Raw genomic sequence first — 14,229 nt, 5'->3', positions numbered from 1 at the left:
GTGTGGTGTGTTCTCCCTGTGTCTGCGTGGGTTTCCTCCGGGTGACTGTCTGTGAGGAGTGTGGTGTGTTCTCCCTGTGTCTGCGTGGGTTTCCTCCGGGTGACTGTCTGTGAGGAGTGTGGTGTGTTCTCCCTGTGTCTGCGTGGGTTTCCTCCGGGTGACTGTCTGTGAGGAGTGTGGTGTGTTCTCCCTGTGTCTGTGTGGGTTTCCTCCGGGTGACTGTCTGTGAGGAGTGTAGTGTGTTCTCCCTGTGTCTGTGTGGGTTTCCTCCGGGTGCTCCGGTTTCCTCCCATGCTACAAAAACACACGTTGGTAGGTGGATTGAAGACTCAAAATTGTGCCTAGGTGTGAGTGTGTGAGTGAATGTGTGAGTGTCTGTCGCCCTGTGAAGGACTGGCACCCCCTCCAGGGTGTGTTCCCGCCTTGCACCCAGTGATTCCATGTAGGCTCCGGACCCATCGCTGCCCTGAAATTAATTGTGGATGATCAACTGACCTTTATTTACAGATACATACAGCGCCCCAATGATTATGGAGCATCATTATCATCCCCCTGAAATTTGACCTTGTAACATTTAGGGTTTGGAGGACTGTAATAACACTCTCTGAAGTGATGTAGCTGTATCCAGTGTAATCAAATCTCCACAGCCATGTTCCCTGTATTTATTGTGCAGATATCTGAGAAGAGTAGATGCTGTAACTGCACCATAGAGACACACACTCCTAATAATACACTTCATTTCACAAGAAATGTTGCATGAGCAGGTGTCTGCAAAAACCATGTAGTGTTTTCCTGTTACGTAACTGTTTTAAATGCATTAGAGATTGTACTGTTAATGGTATGAACCTAATGGTATATTGATAAAAGCTTTCTATGCTTTACAGACTACCCTATTACAGTTCTGTTAGACTTACACCATGCTGTGCATGGTCAATGATTTATTTAAATATGATCTGTGATAATATTTCAGCTTCTCAGCGAAAAAGGGAAGCGTCAAACTTTCAGAAGTGCTGCGTGAGACGGCTGCGGTTCACAAACAGAAAACGACTCGTGTTGGCTGCAGTTTGGAAAATATTTAACAAACCAAAAAAAAAAAAAAAAACACAACCTGAGTCAATCAAACCCCTCTGGAAAAGTCCCCACTGCGTCCACAACACTGTCTCCACGAACCAATGACGGAGCAGGATTATTGTTACATCATCAGCCTCTGGGGGAAAGGTAATATCAAGAGATCAAAGATAAGACATTAACAGGAATTATTTAATGACAATAATACACCCTTCTCCAGACAGGTGCCAAAAACTCGTTATAATCTCAAACACCAGGCAGTAAATTAAACACTTATTGAACAGTGTCTAAGAAGTGTACACACATTAATGCCTTTAATCCCATCTTTAATTAAACCATGTGCTGAATATGAACATCTTACTGAATGAACACAGGCCTGTTTTATCATCACTTTCATTTCACTGCTCAGTAAAAGAAAAACCAGCTATAATTAATCAGATTTTAAACACTTTATAAACAGTCTGTAACTCCTGGACATTCCCATCCTTTAGAGCCAGGTTGGGACTGTTTCTGATAAAGGACCTGGACACTGCCAGGTAAAGCCCCAGCACACACCTGCCTCAAATCCACATCAATAAAAAATTAACAATTTTAATTAATTTTTACAGAATGATGACCATATAGAGTTTATGTAAAACTAATAAATATAAGGTCATTTTAATAATAAACACCACCAAACAACCTTGTGGATCTTTCATATGTAATATATTCACCTGCCCCTAGGTGGCACGTTTCCTTTCCTTCACACAGAGCATGACCTCTGAGATCTTTTATCTGTTTCTTTAATTTTAACCAGGAGTGTAAAATGTGACCAACTCATGAATTCACCATAATTCATGAGCGTCACGGCTGAGCAGGGAGGACGAGGGAGGCGGATGTACATGCAAGGAATTTTATTTACAACAAAAGACAGAATCAAAATAAACACGGGTAGATACAGGGAAACTACACATGACTAAACTATGAACTAAACAAAGACAGGCAGGGAAGAGCCATGAACTCCAGACACAACACCAGACAAAGGAGCACGCAAACCACATGGGTATATAAGGACAAGACAAACGAGGAACACCTGGAGACAATTGGACAGAGGCAGGACTAAGGCGGGACTAGGGCAGAGACAGGAACAACACCCAACAGAGCCATGTGCTACATGGTGGGGAAAACAGACAGGACAGGGCCAGGATGTGACAATGAGGTGGTTACATTTTACACTTCAGGTTAAAATTAAAGAAACAACATATGCTATCTAAATGTCTTACATGCTACAAATGTCTGTTAATAGATTTACCATAAGCAGTATTAAACTCAGTGTGGCTAAACGAATGTGTGACTCTGTCCAGATGTTACTTCATAGATTTTCATCATTTATTATAAATGTTTAATGTCCAAAAACAACCTGCACATAAAATCACATCTGCATAATCCACACCACATCTGGATATGGGAGGAACCCAGAGCGTACATTTTTACATCAGTTCCAACATTAGTAAATGTTCTAAAATTAAAAACTTCAAAAGCAAATAGCGCAGTGTAAATCAGTATAATATGCTGTTCACTTTTGAGGCTTTCCTTTATGATCAGCACAACCCTTTTTTAAAAGCTAAAGACAGAGAACACATCTATGAACATTTCATTACTTTTTTATGACACAGTTTATGGCACAGTTCCTCTTTTCTTGTTCCTATGCAGAGGTTTTAAGAGGCATCATGCTGTTTATCCACATAATATGCAAATACGCAGCAACAACTGAATCTGATCAATATAAATGTTCAAATAAAACAAATACAAAAAGTTGTTTTTGAATAAATAAATAACTATACCAGTGATTTCTAATCATTCGGGCCTATATTGAATTGAAAAAGTAGAAAAACACATTTCTTAATGTCTTTCGGAACTTGCTTGTAACATATTCTCTCATTCACAAACAATCATTCATATACACTCACTCATATTCACACACTAATGATCTCTCTCACTCACACACGTTTCCACAAGGGGCACTATAGTCAGTGCTTTGCATCATTGACACTAAGTGTCCTAAATAAACACTCTTTGTAATGTGAAGCCTCCAGCACGGTTCACAAAAGTTAGGACTGTTTTTTTTCTACTTGGTCCATCACTTTTCATTTGAACTAAGCTTAATGATGAATCAGGTACTGAAGCCATTGTCTCATCCAGTTCTGAACCTGAATTTTTGAGTTTGTTTCTGCACATTATTGGAACTGAGATTGGTGTAAATTGTTTCTGGACATCAAACTTTCAAAGAGCAATATCTGAATACAGAGCAACAGACTGGTGCTGCAGGAGGTTGGGGCTTCAGGGGCTCAAGGTCTTGGGTGGGATCCTCTTCTCGGTTCACTGTCTGTGAGGCATGTGGTGTGTTCTTCCTGTGTCTGTGTGGGCTTCCTCCCACAGTCCTAACACAAGTTGGTAGGTCAATTGGCTGTGTGAGATTTTCCACAGGTGTGAATGTGTGAGTGATTGTGTGAGTGTATGAAACTGTCTACAGGTTTGTGTGTGTGTGTGTGTGTGTGTGTGAGAGAGAGAGAAAGAGAGAGAGAGAGAGAGAGAGAGAAAGAGAGAGGAGAGAAATGTGACTGGGTGAGTGTGTGATGTCCTGTGCGACCTTGCAGCCCAGATCAGGATGAGATTACGGAAGAGGAATGAATGAATTAACTAATAAATTATTGAATGACAACATGAAGACAGATATGAAAGACTCACAGACAGTCACCCAGAGGAAATCCATGCAGACACAGGGAGAACACAAAGACACAGACTTTCCATTGTAGGAAAAAATGGGACATCTCTCAAAAATTGATGAAAAATGGAAAAATCTTTATTACAGCAAGCAGTTGCAAGATACAAAGATGTACCATGGGTTCAGCGGAGCTAGATTGAACATTGAGTAATAGAAAAACACAGCTTATATAGTTTGACAATACCGCCTTCCATCTCAGCTCCTCCTAAGGAACACAATACACATGGAACCCTGTCATCTGTGAAGAACTGTGTGTATTGAGTTCTATCACCTTCATGTCTAAACTAGTTCACTTTGTCTGTGGTGGTTGTTGATTACTCAGTAATAAACTTCCTTTGATATTGATTAGGTCTTCTGGTCCCACAATGAGAGCTGTTGTGGCTCTTCCTGCTTTACCTGTTTATATACTAAATATGTCAAATGGTCAAACTATCTCTAGGAAGACACACTGGTTTGGAACATTTGTTATGATATTAATACTGTTGATTGCAGCAAGTTAAGCCAGTCACATTTGGGTCCATGCTGTAATTTCTTACACCATATTAACATGCTTAAAGCTTGGAAGGAAGCAGATTACAGTCTGACAGAGCAGCTGTGGGTGTGTGCCATCAACGAGCAGGAGGGACTGAGGACAATCATTCCAGCAGGACTCTTCAGAGCAGAGCTTGGCAGTACAGAGCTGATCCAGCATAACATCAGGCTGCTGAATAGTGAGCCACACTGCCAGACTAACTGTAGCATTCCAGTGCGTCTAATACCAGAGCTGAGTGGAGAGTATGCTTAAAATTGGGATAACTGCACCTCCAACAAGTGAACAATTTTCTAAATTGAAGTCAAATTGCTTCATCTTTCGATGCCCAGGGCGGACAAGCTAATCAAGAGGCTGGGAAAAAGCTAAATACATTTAAACACTGGACCTTCACAAGGGTTATTGGCAAGTTCCTTTGAATCTACAAGTTAAAGAGCTTACAGCTTGCCACCTACATTCAGGCCTATACCATTTTACTACAATGCCATTTGGCCTTCACGGCGTGGCTGCCTCATTTCAACGACTAATGGACAATGTATTAACAGGTACAGAAACATTTGCAGCAGCTTACATAGATGACATGGTCATCAATAGCTAGTCATGAAGAGCATCTGGGGCATATGGACGAGGTGCTTCAGAGAATCAGCAAGGCAAAGGGATCTGTCCCCAATTTGGTGTACATGCTAGGAGGTAGAGTTATTCGCCCACGGGTCGAGAAGGTGGACACAGAGAAGATGAGTCCAGAACCCAACACGAAACGTAGGGTACGATTTTTTTAGGACTAGTTAGGTGGTACAGTCATTTTATCCCCAAGTTTTCTAAAAGAGCAGCAGTCTTAACAGACTTGGTGAAAAAGGACATGCCAAAAAAAGGAAATTGGACTGACGAGTGTGAGACAGCATTTCAGTACCTCAAAAACTATTTGTGTACAGAACCAGTTTTGCACAGCCCAGGCTTCACCAAACCATTTGTGGTACAAATGGATGCATCAGGTTATGGGCTTGGGGTAGTTTTTTGCAGGACTATGAGGAGATTTAAAGCCTGTCCTGTATATCAGCAGGAAGTTGTTTCCGAGTTGAATTACCCCCCTGTTGTGAAAGAGGCATTAGCCGTAAAGTGGGCATTAGACTCTCCTAGGAGCAGACTTTATTTTAGAGACAGATCACAGGTCTTTACAGTGGATGACTAATAAGACACTAATGCAAAAATAATGAGATGGTATGTGTCACTGCAGCCCTTTCAATTTTGGTTACATTACCGGAAGGGTGTGCAGAACACTACAGCAGCCTTCCAGTCTTGTCACAATGAGTAGTGACAATGATAATTGCCCATCACAATTATGTACATGTGCTGTTATACTTATCTGTTGTATTCACCTGAGATTCACCTTACCTGTTGTCCATGTCCTATGTCCAAAGGAAGCAGAGCAGGTTAGACTCTCTCTTGAGTGTGCAGACGGGCCCACGTCTACCTCAGGAGGGGGATGTAGTTAATCATGTTAGTCTGTAAGTGAAAGTGAGTAATTGTGCACACTGCATTTATTATACTTACCGGTAAATAGATATCAGGCCTGAATGACTGTTTTTAAAATGAGTGTGCTTATCTTTTAACCTTTCCACTTTTGTATGATAGGCACACCTCTGTCTGGTGAAGTGGTTGTGCCCAGGTAAGAGGGCAGGGCTAAGCCTATAAGATGAAGCCTGAAATATAACTGCTGGAGTTATCTACACTGTTCCTATCGCCTTTTTGTTACTCCATCATAACCACCCTGTCTCTCCAAAAAATTCAGAGTGCAGTGAAGCATTCATTCATTCATTATCTGTAACCCCTTATCCAGTTCAGGGTCGCGGTGGGTCCAGAGCCTACCTGGAATCATTGGGCGCAAGGCAGGAATAAACCCTGGAGGGGGCGCCAGTCCTTCATAGGGCAACACAGACACACACATTCACGGACAATTTTGAGTCGCCAATCCACCTTTCAATGTGTGTTTTTGGACTGTGGGAGGAAACAGGAGCACCCGGAGGAAACCCATGCGGACACGGGGAGAACACACCAACTCCTCACAGACAGTCACCCAGAGTAGGAATCGAGCTCCAGGTCCCTGGAGCTGTGTGACTGCGACACTACCTGCTGCGCCACCGTGCCGCCCGCAGTGAAGCATCGTCACAACTATATCTAAGTCGCTAGTTCAATTAGCATGTAAATAACCCACTTGCTTATGTTAATATCGCCACCTGAAATTAAGTGCTTCAGTTAAGTTCAGTTCAGTTATTGGAGTTATACTATAACAGAATTTTTGGAGTTGGGCCACGCCCACGCTCCTCCCCCCAGGCCTATTTATACCCTTCAACCTCACGTAATCTCTGTGACAATCAAGTCACTATTCTCGCACTTCCTGCTTGCATCACTGAGTTGCCTGCTGCTACCATGGATCTCGACCTGCTCACTTCTGACCACGAGCTCTTCTCTCCTTCCCCTACTCGGTCGCCCAACGCCACCCCTGTCCTCAGCACTAAGAGACTGCGTTCGACAGTCGTCGTGCCTGCCTCACCTGCCACTTCAGCTGCTCCAAGCTCCTCCGCACGCTCTCGTCATTCCCGCTCCACACTCGTGGGTTCTGAGGGTGGACGCCGCTCCTCTCCTATTTCTCCTCCTCCTTCCCAGCGATCTCATCGCCACTACCAGCGCGCTCGGCAGCCCTCCTTCTCCATCGGACAAGTACGGCCCGATCTGGCCTCACCTGCTTCTCCCGCTTCTCCGTTCATCTCCGACTGGACTGTGGCGGGCCTCCAGAAAGTACTCAGAGACCGAAGTATACCCTTCGCTCGTTCAGCCAACAAGAGGACCCTTTTTTCCCTGTTTACTGCTTCTACCCCGGAGGGTGGGGTCTTTCCCGCTCAACCTATGGCCCCTGCTGGTGCCACAGATCTGGTTCCTGTCTGCACTACTGGGCCCGACCCTGCCCCGACTTCCGTTTTTTCTCGTTTGTCTCCACTTTTACATGCTTCTGATCTTCCTGCTCTATCTCTGCTACTACTTCTTCCACCTACCCTGTTTTTTCCTTATCATCCCAACCCCTACCCTTATCATCCCAACCCCTACCCTTATCATCTCACCCCCTCCTTTTATCTTCCCAACCCCTACCCTTATCATCCCAACCCCTACCCTTTTTATCCCAACCCCTCCCCTTATCATCCCACCCCCTCCCTTTATCATCCCAACCCCTACCCTTCACAGGTACCCCATTTTTTATCATAATTATTCTCTCTCTGCAGGTTTTGCAAGTCAACTTCTCGCCCCGGCGCCCCGGGCCACATTCTCTCTCTTCACCACTGCTCCAGCTCGGATTTTACGACTACCATTGGCTCTTCTCCGCACGGGCTGCCGCCCACTTGCAACAGTGGAATATTCCATCCTACTGGGGTGCACTCGACTTGGCCGAACTGCACTTTCCTGCGGGCTGTGTGGCAATCCTTCTCATCCCACTTCTGCATGCTCCCAGGTCACCCCGGCGCTCACTCCGGGCCCTAATTTTTCTTTCATCCCTGACCAGGCCCCCACTCACCGTATCACCTCTTCTAGCTCCCGTGATGCCCGCCTGTTCTTTCTTAATGGCTCCATGATCTGCAAAAATTTCAATTCCGCTGGCTGCTTTGTGTCTTCCTGCAGGTTCCTTCACGTATGCACCTACTGCACTCAAGCGCAAGCTCGACCAAGCTGGCCCAAGCGGCCGCCTAAGTTCGGTAACAGCTGACTGATCCATTTTCTCTCCACCCCCGTCAACGTTCCTGAGCTCGCAAGCTGCCTCTCGCGCCACCCTGACCCCGCATTCTCTCTGCTGAATCAGAGCCTGATATCGTTTCTTGTCTTCTACCCAAAGAAGTCTCAGAGGGTTTCATGATGGGCCCCTATTCTTCCCCGCCCATTTTCTATATTCCGCATTAATCCCATTGGCATTGCCACTCGAAAATATTCTGGTAAGAAGCGGCTCATCATCGACTTGTCAGCCCCGCGTGGTTCTTCCGTGCCCTCAATAAACAGTCTAGTGCCCAGCTCAGAATTTTCCCTCTGCTATGCTCGGGTCGACGATGCCATATCACTAATTAAGCTCCTTGGCCGGAGCACTTGGCTGGCTAAAGCGGATGTGGTCTCCGCCTTCAAAATTATTCCCCCCATCCTGACTTCTGGCACCTGTTTAAGGTGAAATGGCGTAGACAGTTCTACTTCGCAGTTCGACTGACCTTCAGCTGTAAGAGCAGCCCCAGGATTTTCGACACACTCGCCGAGGCTCTTTTATGGATCCTCCTTAACGTCTATCATGTCCCGTATGTGGTACACCTCCTGGATGATTTCTTGGTCCTTGACTCGCCATCCTCCCCTCCAGCCAGCTGCATCACTTCTCTCACTGCTGCTTTCCATCGCCTGGGCATTCCCTTGTCCTCAGAGAAAACTATCGGTCCCGTTACCTCACTTGAGTTCTTGGGCATCTTTCTGGATTCAGTTTCTTTTCGTGCTTCACTCCCGCACGACAAACTGGCCCGCATTACTGAATTCCTCTCTGAATTTCTTACTCTTCAATGTGTCACCAAACGTCAACTCCTCTCCCTCTTGGGGCATCTTAATTTCGCCATAAGTGTTGTCCCACAAGGTCGTTCCTTCATCTCTCATTTGCTGCACCTCTCCTCTTCTGGCTCTTCTCTCTCTCAGCTAATCTCCCTGGACCAAGCCTGCGCTTCAGAGCTAAAATTCTGGTTGCTCCTCCTCCGCAGATGGAATGGTATCTCTTTCTTTTACAATGATGCACTAGCTAACCCAGAGGACGTTAATTTGTTCATCGACGCAGCCCTGTCCGTGGGGTGTGGAGGTTTTTACAAGGGACACTGGTTCACATCTTCCTGGCCTGATCAATTCACCCATCTAGCGCTAGACTCCGGTGACTCCATTGCGCTCCGCGAACTCTGCTGCAGTTCTTTGGGGACATGAATGGACTGGCCGAGTCATCCTTCTCCATTCAGATAACGAATAAGGCGTTCATATTATTAATAAAGGACGCTCCAGTTCACACAGTCTCATGCCATTTGTTCACCGCCTCACTTGTCATCCATCAATTTCTATTAAAAGCAGTTTACATTCCTGGTCACATTAACCCTATTGCTGACTCTCTGTCTCGTTTCCAATTTCAGAAGTTCAAGCTATTGGCTCCACAGTCCGACCTGCATGCTACTCCGGTTCCACCATTTTCGGACCTCATCTTCCATCTTCCCACACACTCAGCAATCTGACTCTAAGATCCCAGGATTTAATCCTAAAATCTCTGGCACCAAACACCTTGTCTACCTACTGGACGGGATGGCAATGCTTTCGGCGCTTCCATCACATACACTCTATACTGGTCCCTTCTTCTGATCTACACTCTTTCACAGCATTCCTCTCATTCACTAGCTCTCAATATTCTATCTGTTCATCCACATTAAAAAGCGATGCAGCCACTATTAATTTCTTTTACAAAATGATTTACGGCTCTCCCCATCCGTTTACTAATCATCACCAAGTCGCTCTGTTCCTTAAAGGAATAAGAAGGACTGAACCTCATCATCTACCTCAACGCATGCCTATCTCTTCTCACATTCTTTACAGCTGCATAATTACTCTGCGATCCGGTTATCACCAACTACCAATGCCACCCTCGAAGCCATGTTCCTTTTAGCATTTTTTGGCTTCCTCCGTTGCTCTGAATTCACAACCCTGTCTTCTGTTCACCATAGTTCTCTCCACCCTTGTTTATCTGACCTACTCATACTTGATCTAAACACACTCGTCTTTACTATTAAACACAAGAAAAACAGATCAATTTCACAATTCTTCTCAAATATTTCTCTTTAAACTCCCTTCCCCTATAAGCCCCTATGAACCTCTTACACGCTACCTCCAGCTTAGATTATCTCAAGGTGCCTCCTGTAGCGTATGTTGGGTTTTTAATCATACGCCATGATACCTTTGTGAATATATATTTAATATATATATTTATAATTTGTGTTTATAGCGTTGACCTTATCCAAACTCTTATAATTTCTGATATTTGACTTAATGATATTAATTGAAGTTTATAATTGGCTTAAGCAATTAAAACATTAATAATTAGTTTGAGAATGGATAATAATCACGCTAAGTGAGTTCTTCAGGATTTTCAGGAAAATTAATGAACAAACTGCACACACTGTAATTTCAAATAATGAAAGCTTTATTAACAAAATGAAAGATATTTAATTAACATAGCATAGCCTTGTAATCTCACGGCGTCACCACAGGGTAGACCGATTCGAGCTTAAAGGTGAGCTAGGCACTACTGGCTTGTGACTAAAGTATTACTAACTAAGGTTTAATTAATGGTAAATTATAGAGGGACCTAATTAGACATCAGCTCCTGGAAAAGTGTGAGATTTGCTAGCTTACTCGTTTGCCGTTTCACCGAGCCGTCGCGTCCTGCTGTTTAACCTCCGCGTTCTGGGGTTGTTTCTCATCGTTTCCACGTAGTGAAAGACAGGTCCGCTTGTGAAGAAGATTCCCTTTTGGTTGAGTTAGAAGCTCTCGGCTTCAGGCGGAGCGGCGACGATCGAGATTTCCCCTCTTTGGAGAGTCGCAGGCATGGCTGGTTTTCTCACCGGAGTGGAGTGGCTTTTTCAGAGTATTAGCTCGTCTCGTTGTTCGGTTTTCCAGGAGTAATGCCTTCAGAAGTCAGCTTATAACGTTAATATATCTGCTATCAAAAAGGTTAATATCTTATTCTGGCCACGAATAAGTTTCGCCTACTTTGATCACTCGTGAGATCACACTTCGATGGGCAATAAAACAAAACACAATTAAAAGAAAAGAAGATATTCAAATCGCTCGACGTATTAGTAAAACTTCATACTTTAGCTAATTCAAGACGTCTCTTGTGAGCTTTTTATGAAGTCCTTACGGTTTTTCTTTGTTTTTCGTCGGCGTGGAGAAGAGAAATGCGTGGAGAGGTTTGGACTTGAAGGAGAACAAAAAGAACGCGTGCAGGCGTTCAAAGCGGAAGCAAAATTGAGAGTCAGAGAGAGACGATGAGTTGAGCTTCCGATCTTCTGAGCTGAACCGTTGAATCGTGTTGTTCTCTCTCCTGCTGTTCTGCTCGACTCTCTTCTCCGCTTTCTTTCGTGGACCATTACTTCTGTCGAGCTCTTGTAACTCTGTTAGTAACTCTGTGTAACTCTGTAGCTCTGTTTTTCAAAGTCAGTGCGATCACGCCCTAATGGGAGGCGTTCTTTTCTGATTGGACGCGGTGTCAGGCTCACGTGACTGACTGCTTGAGACAGGAAAGGGGGAAGGCTGGATTAGAGATTTAAACAATAAGTAATAAGATAGACATTTCCCGTATCGAAATTTCTTATCCATATTAGTAACATACCACAATGAGTGTCCTGGATTATTTATCAAACATATAAGATTTCATCTTGGTTACGTTATTTACGTCCAATTCATGATGATACGCTGGAAAAGAACATTAATCTGTTTTCCCTATCAGGAGACAGAACTTATTTTCATGATAGAAACAATCGGCAATATACACCATTTCATTAGAAGGTGGGCATTCATCTGAGGGCACAGAAAGTGACATTAATACATTTGTTTATACACATTTAATAAGAATTTGACTTCGTTCCCGCTATTGTTTAGACGACCCCGAGCGAGGCGTAGTTTCGCCAGTGTCCATTTGGGGTCGCTGTTGGTCCATGCTGTGGTTCGGCATGGATGAGTCAACGGGGGTTCAAACCGAGGTCACCATTTGTCGATCCTGTAAGCTGATAACTTAGGTCTTGCACCCCTGCGGCTTGTGGAATGTGACTTGGTCGCAGACGGAAGGTCCTCTTCAGAATGGAAAAGTTTTAATTCAAAACTTTTCATTTCTTCATTTTGATCTCTTCATATTCGGTCCATACTCCACTACACTCCCAATCTGATCCGTTGTTTACAACTGAATCAGGTTCGGTCGCCACTCGCCACTGGTTTCAATCCCACTTATGACGCATCCTTTCACTTAGTAATCTTAACCCATCACATTTTTCTGGTTACTCGGTGCTGCCTCTACAGCTTACCATCAAGGCCTTTCAGATCATACCATTCAGACACTCGGCCAATGGAAACTCCCAAGCACATCATTTATACATACGCACCCATATCCGTGATCTTTTCAAAGCTCACCAACGTATCGCTTCCCTGTAACTTTTGGGGGCCCGGTTCTACACATGCTCAAAACCGCTCCAAACTCCATCCCAAATTTCTCTGAGTTCGCCCCCCCATTCCAAACTATAGTGGGGCGTGGCCCATACTAGCAAATTGGAGTTATACTATAACAGAAATTTGGAAGTTGGGCCACGCCCACGCTCCTCCCCCCAGGCCTATTTATACCCTTTAACCTCACGTAATCTCTGTGACAATCAAGTCGCTCCCACTTCCTCCCCATCTCCTCCCTCTTCTAAATTTAAACTTCTAACGGGGGGGCTCGGTTCTACACATGCTCAAAACTGCTCCGAACTCCATCCCAAATTCCTCTGAGTTTACCCCCCCCCCATTCCAAACTATAGGGCATGGCCCATACTAGCAAATTGATATCAACAGCACATTTTAAAAGTAACATTAGTTTAAAATGTTGTGTATTTGAAGACTAAACGCACCGCGTCTCTTTGACCCACTGAAACCTATAAGAGCCAGAGCTGAGAGTTTTGCTGCTGTTACTAACTGCTGTTAGAACCATGTTTGTTTTCTTCCCCCATACAAAAACTACACTGTAATTGGATTAGCTCACAGCATTCAAACTCCTAGCTTATGGCACTTCTATGTAGTCAGTAGATCTATGAGTCGCTGTGCGGAAACATGTTGCTACCATTAACACAAATACATAACATTAATTTCACATAACTAGTGTTGATTGACAGATCTTTTATAGAGATTGATTCAAGACCCAATAAGTTGTTTCATTAATCAAAGATTTATTGTTTATAAAAAAATAGGTCTTCCTTCTGGCTCGAGCCGTGGAGTTCAGAGTCTCTGTTCCTTAGTGCGAGGAGGGAGAGTCTGACCTTGAGTGCTGGGTTCTGTGATCTTTTATAAAAACTTGATTACGCCCCTCTTTAACAGTTTCTTTGTATTCAAATTAGTGTTTTTTGACTATGTGTGTGTGTGACTAAAGAACGGAATGTACAGCATGCTTGCAGAGCAGAGTTACACTTTAGTTATTTTATTTTCTAACAATTCCCCCTTTTGGGCTCAATCTATTGTGCCCACCCTGAAAATCAGAGATCTGAAAATGAATTATATAATTGAATATAATCATATAATTGAATCAAGTTACCCTTTATGGGTCAAAAGTCATTTAGAAAACCTATATGTGACATATGTGAATAATACAAAAGGTTTAGTGCAAAAGAAATCATTCATTCATTGTCTGTAACCCTTATCCAATTCAGGGTCGCGGTGGGTCCAGAGCCTACCTGGAATCATTGGGCGCAAGGCGGGAATACACCCTGGAGGGGGCAGCAGTCCTTCACAGGGCAACACAGACACACACACATTCACTCACACACTCACACCTATGGACACTTTTGAGTCGCCAATCTACCTACCAATGTGTGTTTTTGGACTGTGGGAGGAAACCGGAGCACCTGGAGGAAACCCACGCGGACACGGGGAGAACACATCAACTCCTCACAGACAGTCACCCAGACTACCTGCTGCGCCACCGTGCCGCCCCAAAAGAAATCAACGAGAAATCTTTTTTTTCATAATGAAAAATAATCAGCGTTGTTAACTTTTAACTTTGAGTCTGAGGCTCTCCAGCCTTTTG

The 14,229-nt window shown here is 44.1% G+C and overlaps 1 pseudogene; it reads left to right on the top strand.

The window, feature by feature from the left end:
- The first annotated feature begins 4,981 nt into the window (after positions 1 to 4,981).
- Positions 4,982 to 9,643, top strand: LOC136666214 (uncharacterized; annotated as a pseudogene).
- Positions 9,644 to 14,229: the final 4,586 nt, after the last annotated feature.

The sequence above is a fragment of the Hoplias malabaricus genome, chromosome 14 (assembly GCF_029633855.1).
Source record: "Hoplias malabaricus isolate fHopMal1 chromosome 14, fHopMal1.hap1, whole genome shotgun sequence".
Classification (NCBI taxonomy): Eukaryota; Metazoa; Chordata; class Actinopteri; order Characiformes; family Erythrinidae; genus Hoplias; species Hoplias malabaricus.
This window is presented reverse-complemented; position numbering and strand designations above follow the sequence as displayed.